The sequence below is a fragment of the Lepisosteus oculatus genome, chromosome 21, assembly GCF_040954835.1.
Source record: "Lepisosteus oculatus isolate fLepOcu1 chromosome 21, fLepOcu1.hap2, whole genome shotgun sequence".
Lineage (NCBI taxonomy): Eukaryota > Metazoa > Chordata > Actinopteri > Semionotiformes > Lepisosteidae > Lepisosteus > Lepisosteus oculatus.
In genome coordinates, this window is record NC_090716.1 from 5,421,118 (window position 1) to 5,433,754 (window position 12,637).

The window sequence follows — 12,637 nt, forward strand, 5'->3', positions numbered from 1 at the left end:
ACATTTTTTTCTCAGCCACTTAAAGCCATCTATCCACATGTTTCTTTTGCAGGAAAGTGCAGTTTGTGTAAATGCCATGTTTCAGTAGAGCTACTGCAGGCTTTAATACCGCAAGAGACATCAATTCATGATTGATTCTTTTATTCATGGTGTTAACAAAAGTAAAATAACAGTTGCAGTAGGAATCAGGAAACCTAAACAGAACAACAGACATGGACAAAAAATGAAATAATTGTCTTTTTTTTTAAAAAAAAGCATGTTTACCTATCAATACTTAATTTAACTTACACAATTGCCTATACATTCTTAGGAACATTTTAATGAAATACGAGATGAGATGTACTTCATTTATTGCATTTAATCAATTTATTGCATTTTTTACCATATCAGTGACATAACCTTTATTCCAGTTACTTTTAGAACAAATTAGGAGATTTGGGGAAAAAAGTAGAAGATAGAATAAATAGAAGATTCCTTAGAGAAAGTTTACCACAGTAAAATGTGCACATTTGTGCAGCTTACCTCTATTTTTACCACACTTACAACATTCCTTAATTTAATTTACAATGTTACCTATGGCTTGTGTCATAATTCACCTGACATATTCCTGCTTTACCATGATATGTTACTTACAGTGTTCTTACAGACATTGAAAAAGGGCTCGACCTCCTTAATATAAAATAAAAACACTGTAGTTTAGCATGAGTCTGTCTCTGACTGAAAATTAAAATTTCTAAAATCTATCAGATCGGTTCATTCTTTTTTGATAACCTGTTTAACGGGCAATTAATTATCTTAATTTTCTTTCATTATCTGAGAAGTTTCTGACTAGGATGCCTACCTGACGTGAATATACTGTAATAGAATACACATGTACCATCTTTGTCTAATTTTTATTTGATATTTTATTATATATATAAAAAATGAAATGCTTGACTTTTTAGGTGGATGGCAAATGAACAATCTCAAACAGGAAAGTAAAACAAAACACACAAAATAAAACCTCTTCTTGTATTTGAAAGCAATAAGACCTGTTGGTTAAACACACAAAACACAAACTGTAAACATGTAAACATCAGCACATTCCTCATCATCATCATAATTCAGTTGCTCATCATGTGATGTCTATTCTTGTAAACAGTAGGCCATCGGTTTGATTGACAGACTGGCTCTAATTATCCACACTGCACCACAACGACTGTTCATGGGCAGCGGCCCTCTGAAGCCATAGGAAGTCATGTGGTGTTAAGTTGCAATAAGTTGTGTCCTCTTGGGGTCAGTAGTTTGTCAACATCTGCTCAACATTAACATCTGGCTGGATGATAAGATTAGTCAGTGCTCATTGACCAACAGTCTCGCTCTTCTGGGTCAGGTCTGCTATGTGCTCTTTTCTGATGCACACTCCTTGATGTAGAATACAAATTACAAGCAGAGGGGAAAGAAGTGAAATCTTCTTTAGTGCATGCTGCCACAAGTTTCCAGAATTGTAACTTCAGGAACTGAAGTACCCAGTAATGAGATCTGTGCTATTTGTCAACTGTGAGGGGTTTGGAATACACTTGGACAAGGTGTTGTAGAACTCAGATTAATTGTGAGTTGTTGTTAAACTTCCCCTGTTGTAATCACTGGACTTTTTCAATACACCAGGAAAGAGGGTTTAATGAGTTAATGTTTCTTCATTGCGAAAGGTTGTTAAGATAAGATCCACGCCCTTTACATTAAAAATAATCTTTAACTTATAGCAAACTGATAGAAACAAAGAGATTGAATTCAAAATGATTAAAATTGAAACCTCTACAGTTTCATATGATCTCTTTGAAAACACAACCCCTGAGATAAGAAAATTGTTCGTCCTCTTCACATGCAAAGGATAGAAAAGCCTTATTCATAAGCACAGACACACTAAATTAATATATTTATATATGCTTAATAACTTGAGTGTTTTTTAGATAGATAATACTTTATTAATCCCATAGGGAAATTGATGTAAATTTTATGTTTCAAATAGAGAATTTTAAACACAAAGTCATTAGTATAATACACTTAAATTCTATTTTAGTTTCTATGAAAGTGATACTTCAAGGTTCATGCAAACATTTATACATCTTATACTGAATATGACAAGTGTAGTAGACAATGAAAATGGTAACTATACAGTTATAAATCCAAACTACTTTCCAAAGACAGAGATAAGAAAGAAACACTTTCTGTCAGCAGTTGTCATTTCCATTGACAACAAAAAAATCTCTTTTAAATGGAGTTCCTTGTGTGAGAAAACCATAGAATACACTTGACGTGAGTTCATTTGTAAGAGATTCACAACTCTTACAATAGCACAGGAGTATAATTCAAAAGAGCGGCAGAAAAGAGAGGGAAAAAATGTTTATAAAAACAAGAGGGCAGCATGGATTTTCTTTCTTTTACAAGGAGGAAAAGAAAACTGAGAACAATCGAACAAATGTTATTATTCCAGGGAAGATAAATAGAACACAAAGGTATGAAGAGAAACCTGAAGTAAACCATTTCCCGTTTGTTTAGCTGAGAACCTGACCTTAATCAAATCCCTGTTTATATTAACAAATCATAATGAGTAAAGAGACGCACCCTTTACAGCATGAAGGTTACCTGATCTCAAAAGCACTGTAGGTGTACATTCACATGAGAGTCATTTTTGCTCATACCAAACTACACCCACGCAAGTCTCATCAACTCCCAGAAGTTTTTTTTATGTTAACAGCAAAAACAGACCAATATAAAAGTTTAGATGGGAGAGTTGGGAGGTGTGGTGTTAGTGTGTGTGTGGGGGGGGGAGGGTTGTAAAAGCACACCAAAGTGCAGTCTTATCAAGAAGAGCATTGCATTTTGATTCACTAATGCACCCCCCTCCCTTAGGCATTAACAGATGTTCATTAACAGAAATATTAGATTTTGCAGCCACTCTCAAGAATTTCCACGGTAGTGCTTGCGAAACAAATGGTTTACAAATTCCAAGCGTGTGAGAAAATCAAGGAAAGAGAGAAATTCACTTGAAATCTCTTTTAAAAAAAGAAACTGGGTGCAAAAGACTCCTCAGTTCCCCCCCTCCTTAAAATACAGGTGTCTTCTGTCTAAGGTGAATTGTATAACACAGTCTTGAGAAGAAGCTAGCCCATGTGCTGGTAGCCTTTGCAGATTTCTAAATGATGTAAAGCTGTATCTCAGTAAGATCTGCTGAGTCCTCCCATTTCAACGGGTAGGGTTAGTTTCTTTTCTTTTTTCTTAGCATACATTACAAAACGTTGTCAAGTTTGAGTGACATTAGACAAGTGGTGTTTAGAGTTTCTTTTCTCGAGGGGGAGAGGTTATTGCAAAACGGAAGGATGCATCTTTGGGAATGATACAATCTACATCTGACAATGCGCAAGAATTTAGCAGAAAACACGGACCAGCAGTTTTTACGTGTGGAATCAGCAGTGGTGATCGGTACAGGTGTATACATGTGCAATTGTGCAAAACCCCTTGGCAAAGTTGTTTTGTGATGAGCTGGGAGATTGGGCACCTTTGAGTTACATGCCTCTTTCATTAAGAATCAATGACAGATTCGAGTAAAAGGAAGTCTTGAAGTCTAAACTGAAGTCTTAAGGTCAGAGGTTGCATGAACATACAGTATAGTCCTTTTGCCTCCTGCATGATTGGAAAAAAACTCTTGATGCCGTCAATTGTTAAAAAATCTGACATTAACAATACTATTTCAAAAAGAATGCAATAAGGCTTCAACCCCTTTTACCTATTTTTTATTGACCTTTATTAATCTTTTATCATATTTTATTGTTATGTTTGTCGGAATCACTTACAGCTAATAGCCTGATAATTTAATTCTCAATAAGTTAATTCTCTAATAGGTGGTATAGTCTTGTGTGCCAGAAGTGAAAAGGTTTCATTTTTATTTTTTCAAGAAGGGATAAGAAGATAGAATAAGAGAATAAAAAAAGTCTTGTCTCTCCATTGCCTAAGGGAGATGGAGAAACAGGTCCTGTTAGTGGTTTGCACTCAGGCAGTCCTCACATTGTAAGACCTTACAATGTGCCTGTGGTGTTGTAAAAGTCCTATAAAATCAATGGAGAAACCTGCAGTGGTCAGTGGTTAAGTGCAAAAAGCAATGCAGAGGAAAGGTGATTTTTAAGTATGGATGAGTCCCAGGGTGCACAGCTGGATGGGTGTGTATCAGTCTGAGAATGCAAACGCTTGAGATGCCTAAAGAGCTTAGAGATGAGAGGAGTCAATCATACAATTTACCTTAGGTCTGAACTAATTCATGTCATTCTCAGCTAATTCCATTAGGTTTCACTTTTTCCTGTGTCACTTCACAGCATTCTTTTGTTTTCTTTTTTTAAGCAGCACCCTTTTGATATGCTTCACAGTTAAAAACCTGGAAACCAGTGGATATATACAGGTATCATGCAGCAAATTCTTCAAGACTAGCTTCATAAAACAATATCTTGTTTTCAGGATTTCAGGATCAAGTGGATGCCCTACCTGCTATTAACTGCATGATTTTTCACTGAATGCCAACGCAGGATTAGCCATACTGCATGATGCCAAGTAAACTTTACAGGACATGTGTTTTTCAAAGTATTAAAAAAGCAGCAATAATCCATATTGAAAAGGGAACTGGGAAGTTATAAGGCAGGGTGTGCTGTTATAATGGGCATTGCCTCATATCTTGCTAAGTACCTTCTAAGTGGTCCTGCTATTTTCACATTTCCAGGCCAAGACCGACAAATCCACAATAATGCCAAGGAGCTGTGACTCACATCAGACACAGGAGAGCTTCATAAAAGTCCACAAAGGCACTGCATACATCAAAGTAATGGTGTGGCACAGTTTTTCAATAAGATTTCCCACAGGTGCACAATACTTAAGAATTATACAATTATGATTTTCATTCCTAATTGACACGTAGGTGGATCATTTAGTCATCAGTGACTAATAAATGAAAATGTAACTTTAAGTGTGCAAGCTGTACTGTGATAAGGAACTGTAACTTATCTAGGCAGATGTTTCCATTTTCCAAGCTGTGTGGGACAGCATGTTAGGTCTACTATTGGCCAGTGTGTGTGCCATTGAAAGCCATGATTTCAGCTGCATGTTCCCCAGTGCTTGTATTAAGACATGATTTGCAATTTGCAGCAGTTCCTTGTTGATTTATGGCACACTGGGGTAAATGCACAGTATGGTTCTGGGAAAGGGGGGGTGATCCCTGGGACAGGTTTTATTTCTGGAAAATGTGTATTTTGTGAATTGTTTTATATCCTTATGTTTTGGCATCCTGGCATTCTTTCATGTATAAAGTGTTTAAAAACACAGCAGCACAGTGAAATGCAATAAAGTGATTTCACCATAACATTGCAGTGATCTATATCAATATTTTAACTGCTGTGCATTGTTAATAAATCTACAGTATATAAGGGGTTGAAATGTTACAGGTTCACAGTTAAGCATCACTACAATAGTCACCATGTGTACAACACAGCTAGATGACGTAAGTTTTGTGGTCATTCTTATAGTATTTTAAATCATTCAAGGTTTAGGATTTGTCCTATAAAGCTACAAAAAGTCCCAGGTTCATATTTAGAGGCATTTCAGATTTTTTCATCACCTCTCAATACGAACTCAATATGTATCATACTAGGAAATTATTCTGGAAATCTCTAAGCTTGAGTTCAAGATATTTTGCCAAATTTAATTTAGATGAAAACATGTTCCTCCTTTCATTCTAACATCGGACCCTGCTTCATTATAATTAGCAATGACTTATCCTTTACAGAAAAGCAACTAATTTAATTCTAGGTGTCCTTGATATTGCGTGTCATAGGTCCTTCTCTGGCAGAAAGACTGATCAAAATCAGCACACTTCAGCTCTTTAGCCATCTACATATAATCTGGAGATAGGGGAGGGAGGTTACATAAGATAATGTGTGTTCTACAATGTACTGCTGCTAATTTGCTGTGAGGCAGGTCTGGGACTAACAGAAAGTTTAGAACTGACACCCACGCCTCAGAGCATCAGCAAGAGAAAAACAATGACACTTCTGGGCAGATGTTTCTTTGAGATCCTGGACAATTACACCTTTTTTACAGTTATTACAATTATACGGTTGCGGATGTGAAAACTAGCATCCTCTAACTGAAACAAGGATATCCACTATTATTATTAAGCACAATAAATATTTGTAGTCAATTTTGTACTTACTGGTGAATACAATATCTTCTGAGTTTGTTGAACACTGTCCTTGTGCCAGTTATAGAGGTTATTGTGTGCAATTGTGTCAGACTTCACAGGGGGCAACAGTGTTGCTAGTTTTATCTAAATGGGTTGCAAGAAAAGTAAATGAGATCATATGAGAGATGTCTGCCTCATCCCAAAAACCTTTGCAACAGTGGGGCTGATTATTGTAAGAGAAGAAGAAGATTGGACAAATCTTTTTTTTAAATAGGTAGAAGTTTCCTGAAACTATTAAATCAAGTAAAAATTCTAAATGTCATAAACACTTGTGAGACTTTACATACTGTGCAAACAGTAATATTTAATTTCTAAAATGTGTTAAAAAAGGTTTGCAATATGCATTGCATTTTCTGCTGTATTTTTCTATATCCTTTTTTTAAATTTTAACACTTTCTATGATATAATATGTGGAAGCAAACTTAGGTTAATCTGTATGTAAAGAATACCGTCAGCAAATATATACACCCAGGCAATGTTTTGTGGTTACTGTGCAGCAGACAGTGAGATTTAGCAAACCTTAAGGAAAGGATGACAAATGGTGTCATAATCTTTTAAGGAAACACCCTAATGAGACTTCTGGTGAATACAGCATTGTAAAGGATTGTTCTTCATCTTATTTTTCTGAATGCCTCACTCTGATCATAATGGAACTGCACAATGAATGAACAGATTTGATCTCTTTGCTGATTCCAAAGGCCTTGGATTGCAAAATTACAGATTTTACTGATGTGGGAAGGAATCTGAAAATGGAAAGAACATGTGGTGATTGTAAAGGATTATGAACATGTAAGGGCACCCCTGTTGCTGGATTTTGAAATACAGTGTTTTTTTGTATGTGTATGCGTTTAACTGGGAGGTCACCTACAGTATGTAGTCCTGATTATATTAAGGTTATGTTCCATATATCATGGCAGTAGCATTACAAAATGGAGAGTTTGCTTTCATGTTTCTAGTTCTGTATATACTACATCCCTAGACAAGAAGACATATTGGGAATCCATATCTAGATTTTCCTAGTCTGACAAACTCTCAGAATAGAGTAATAGAATTGGATTTTTGTTGAGGTTGAGTCACTCTCCCACAGTATTTATTGTAAGTGCTGTTGCACCCCTTACATTCAAAAGCTTCCTGTTGGAAAATAAATGTAAACAGCTCTATCATAGCATCTGTAAAAGCTGGAAGTGATGGTTTAGACTTTGGCAGAGGTTCCTCTCTCGCAAATGTTGTTTCTTTTAAGGAGGTATTGTCAGAATTAATTGGTCACCGAGATTTAGAGATATGTCAGCACCTTTGATTATCCAATGCTACTTTATTACAAGAGGAATCATTTCGGTTGTGGCACCTTTTTAAGGATCTAAGGTAATGTTACAAGAACTGCTCACATCCAGAACTGTTGCATGCTACAGCTGAAAGTATTTCTGAGTTGCGAAAGTTAAAGAAAACACAAAACAAAGTCCAGAATTGTCTCAGGAAGGCAGTTGCCGTTAATGTAAGCTTTCGTTTCTGAGGAAAACAGGTGAATAGACCAAGGGAAAGTGGTTGCAGTCATCTCACCAACAAACTGGTCTATAAATAAGTTGTTAAGGTTAGTTTTCCTCAGCAGTTTACCAAGGGGATGTGGCTGACAGGCTGATTGCAGCAATATCCTCTAATACTGAGCGCGCTGATGAAGACTGGGCAGATCATGAGTGATATTCCCTCCTACAGTTTGAGTGGTTCACGTGGGGAGCTGCCACAGAGACCTCCTTCCTCTGCCTGGGTAGGCTATGTTTTTCTCTCCATCTGTTCAGCCACAGGGCAACAATGTGTGGAAAGCGGCTGTAAAAGAAACTCTTGTTTGTAGAGACCCATTTTAAAAGACCCTCAACCACATGAAGTTTCCCCACTAAATAGTGTACAAACATTTCACTGCCTCAGTTGAACAGCCTTAGCACAAAATCCATATTGATCTGCATTGTTCCCAACCAAGAAAATCGGTCGATTTAACCAGCCATTTGAGGCTGTTGTGTCTACGAAAGAAGAAAGCAGTTTTAAAAAAGAACTGAACATTAAAGACATGGAATTCATAATAGCCTCTCCAATCCTTAAAAGTGCCACTCATATTGTGTGGTGAAATGTTTAAATATGATACTGTAGGTGCAGTAAATTAATCAAATATAAAAATATACAGCCAGAAAGAAGGGAGGCAAGAAAACCATTACATTACAATCACAAAAATAAATCTATTAATTTGTCATAGGAAAGGAACTGCAGTTAACTCTTTGAGAACCCTCTGCAATAAAAATGTAATGAAAGGACCTGATTGTGTAGCCTGTCAGTGTGAATTGATGGGCTAATCCTTCCAAACAGATGAAATCATGTTCTATTTTAAATTGTGTGAACAGGAAAAAGAATTCTAACCTTTGGCCTTTATGTGATGAACCTCCACCACGTGATGATATTGGATTCTTCTGGATATACTTGTGGCACCACACAGCATTTCCTAGGGGCACAACATTGCCTTTGAGTAAGCCATTCATAAAAAGGCCCTTAAAAAGCTGCCATGTGTTTCAGCGCTTTAAAACAGTCTTTTCAAGAACGTTTTGTGCACAGAATAAACAAATAAAGTGACAAGCCCCATTTTTGTTGCAGTGGTCCCATTAGAGTAATTGAACCGCTAAACTATTTCATGGGTTGACCCACAATGCAAGTCTTTTTTTGGTCTCAATGCAATTCAGTAATGTGTGCGTGAAATCAGAAATATGTACTGTATATTGTTCTTCGCCATTCATATTAGATTATATGAAAAGGCCACACATAGAAGTGGGATTATTACATGCCCCTGTATGGGAAAAAGGGAAAACATTGCAGTAGAACGCATGAGATGAGATCAAGGTCCTGACTCCTTGGACACTTATAATTCTTAATTACTTCTTCAGATTCATGAATGAAATGGTGATGTGGTGTGCCAAAACATCAGTCGAAAATAACCTGTTTTGTGCACCGATAAGAAGGTGAAAGCCAAATAACATTTCATAATCAGAGGCCTTTTGAGGCAGACATATATGATAATTGTGATGGCATATGATTGTTTGTCCTCCCAACAGAAACAGAAAATAAGTGAACTGAGTTAATTCTGGCTTCCCAGCCCTTAAGTAAAGCCTGATAGTCTTTACAGGTTTTAACAAGGTTCACATTTGATGGTAATGGTTTCTTTTTATTCTCCATGTATGTTTCAGAAGCTGTTACTTACACCTTCAGTTCTGAATGTTGGTCTTTATGGAATCGACATCAACTCCCTTGCACTCATTTCACAATAAGACATTTGCATAAATATTTGTAAGTTCATCAATTTGTTTTTTGGCATCAATAAATTCTCAAACTTGGATATGATCCCTGCTGATTTGCATTATTCATGTTTTGAAGGTATAATATTTTACTAAGGTTTCCTTATACACATCACAGTCTCTGGGAAGGGCTTTGTTTGTGTACCAAAACAATCCTCTATTTATTTTGTGCTATGTGTCTTGCAATCATATACCTTTCCGTTAGAGCTAGTAAAACAGGTTTATAAAAGAGTGAAAGAAATATTTTTTAAACACAACCATGCATATTCCAAAAGGTTGTTTTTGTTTGGTTTGATGGCTTCATTGCAGCATGCCACAACATGGTGCACGTGTTCATTGCAGTAACAGGTACGAACACAGTCAAGTACATAGAACTGGAATTCAAATTTAAGGGCCTAGTATCTGTAAACAAACAAAGAAAAGTTGAGTTTATTTATTTTACTTTCTTGATTGCTGAGGGTTTACCTCTCAGGAGAGAAAGTAATCTGCTAGTAATTTTAGAGTACAAGCAATCTAGAAATCAGTATCCTACCAAGTACAGACTTGGGTGGGTTTGGCTTTACATTTGGTAATTTTTATCACTTTATTTAACAGTACAAATGTACATTTGCTAGCTTTATATAATGTTTGGACGAACTGTCAAGATTGCAAACTTGCTTCTCCAGACAGCAGTAAAAGCAGTACTTTTAGATTAGCATAGCATGATGTGATAGATGTAGATCAGAAAGAAGTGACATTGCAAATAAAATCTTTAGATTTTTAAAATGGCCATGTGGTGAAGGATGTTTAACACTTTTTAATGAAAGCTAAAATAACAAAATATGGTGGAATTTAACCAGGATCTGTCAGGTCTCTCAGGATCCCCCAACTCTGTGTCACACAGCACCTCCACAGACAGCAGAAAATTACACTATGCCAAAAGGCAGGGCCTCCTGCCACAAGAGAATTCAGTAGTTTGCCAGGGGGCTACCTCACCTTTTAACACGCTCAATGATTTGTGATACAACAAATGATCAGAAGCAATTGTTTATAATTAAAAAGATTTAAAAAATGAAATTCAAAGTGCCAGGAAATTGAATGACTTAAATGAGCTACAGAGGCTCAAATAACAAAACTAAGCCTATGACTTGAAGAACGACAAAAAAAGTCAGTCCAATGGGGAAATATGGGGATATGTCAACAGATTGTGCTCTTTTAAATATTGATTTTATTAACATTTAATTCCATATTAACATATACTGTAGTCATGGCTCACAATGTTTTCTTTAAATGCTCAAGGTATCATCTGAACAGCTGTATAAAGCAAATGCTTCATTTACTGTGGACAATACTGGGGACATGGTGGTATTATTTTGGTTGTGTGTTTTACATTATTGTTAAATTAAAATCAGAAGTTTTCATTTCTGTTCCTGTACAATGTCTGACACATTAAACAATAGAAAGACTTTGTAGTTTCAAAAGACAAAAAGTGTTACTATTAAGACTATTTAGCTTAATTTAGCACCCAATCAGCCTCCATGCCACAGAAATTAACAGTATGACATGGAATAGAATTAACACTGACCTTTTTTTCACAAGGCTGTAAAATTCAAATAGACCCCCGCTTCAAGGAGTCTCAGCATCCTCTATAAAGCTTGCCTTGGTGACAAGCGCGCCGGCCCTACTGTTGTTTATCCTGACGGAGTGTATTATAAAAACAGAAAGTCATATCTTCCTTTTGTGGAAGTGTCTTTAAGGATGGGCTTTGCACTCTGGGAAGGGGTTATATTTAGCAATTCCTTTGTCTGTGAACTCGGCAGTGTTTTGAGGAAGGAAGGCTGTTCTTGTCCAACAAATGATACTGTTTTTGACTTAGCAGGCAGGGTTTCTCAACTCACTTATGTGCATCCACAGGTCAAGAAGGCAACTCCCAGTGCTCAACAAAGGATATGCACCACTTAAAAAGCTCTGAAGTCCAAATGTTTTAAGGTTAGATCAGAAAAAGTGCGGCAAAACTGCAGAGAATGTCTTTTGCAGTTTTCTCTGTTGTTTCAGCAAACAGAGCGACTGTTTAGAGTGATCCTTCTTGACAGGGAGGTTTGGAATTTCTTTTCTTTCCAACGACAGTATGGAAAGACTTATACACATCAGGTATTTTAGTTGATTCATCCTGAATGCTTATCAAGTTCAGCCATTCATAACATATATTTAATGAAAGCCATACTGATGCCGAGATACGAGTCTGAAATTCATTTGGAAATTACACTGATTATGTTTCAGTTGGTTCAAAGCCGACTTGATGGCTTTATGTCTACCAATGTCTTCAGTAATTATTGTGTTTTGCTTAGTTCCTTTTGTCAGGCACATTGAGAAGATTCAGAATCTGAAAACCAGTACTGTACAGCAATAATAACCATCAAAATCATGGTCATCGTCATCATTGTTCATTAGGTTTACGTTACACATAAGCATCAAATTAAGTAAGTAAGTAAGACACAATGGTCCTGTTTTGTGGGGATGTAAATGATACAGTAGGACACACATGGTACACGCATGTGACAAAATAGGAATGTGTTAATGTGCAAATCAGGTCTTTTCCTGAGAAATCATTTGCATTATGAAATAAAATCAGCCCAGAGACTGGGAAGGTAGCCCAGACTGCACAGGTATATTCATGGCATTTGCATCATGGCTGAACTGCCACTAGAAAGTGTATATCTAATCATTTTAAATGTATTCCTGGTGATTCTTTGAACATTTTGTTTTCTACCAGTTTACGAGCTGCTATTCTAGTGCAGTGGAACTTGGATGGCTTCCATTGAGCCTAGTTTTGTTTTATTTTCTATATAAAGATTTTATTAATAATAGTAATGGTTTGCATTTGTACAACACTTTTCATCCCGAATGATCTGAGGGGCTCGCTTCATACACCAAAGAAGTACAGCACCTATCTGGCTGATGTGTAGTAATCGTTCTGCACTAGAAAGCCCACCGTACAGCTGACCAGGTAGAGAAGTGAGCACATTACAATCAAGCCAAAGAGGAACATAGACAGACCATTGGGGTT

General features: G+C 36.5%; 1 long non-coding RNA gene across 1 annotated transcript; it reads right to left on the reverse strand.

Annotated features, from left to right (window-relative positions):
* Nucleotides 1-6,683: 6,683 nt before the first annotated feature.
* On the reverse strand, nucleotides 6,684-11,275 carry LOC107075818 (uncharacterized). The gene is made up of 3 exons (XR_001477340.2): nucleotides 11,156-11,275; nucleotides 8,666-8,747; nucleotides 6,684-8,083 (listed from the first exon to the last, which is right to left on the reverse strand). It is a non-coding gene; the product is annotated as an uncharacterized lncRNA (long non-coding RNA).
* Nucleotides 11,276-12,637: the final 1,362 nt, after the last annotated feature.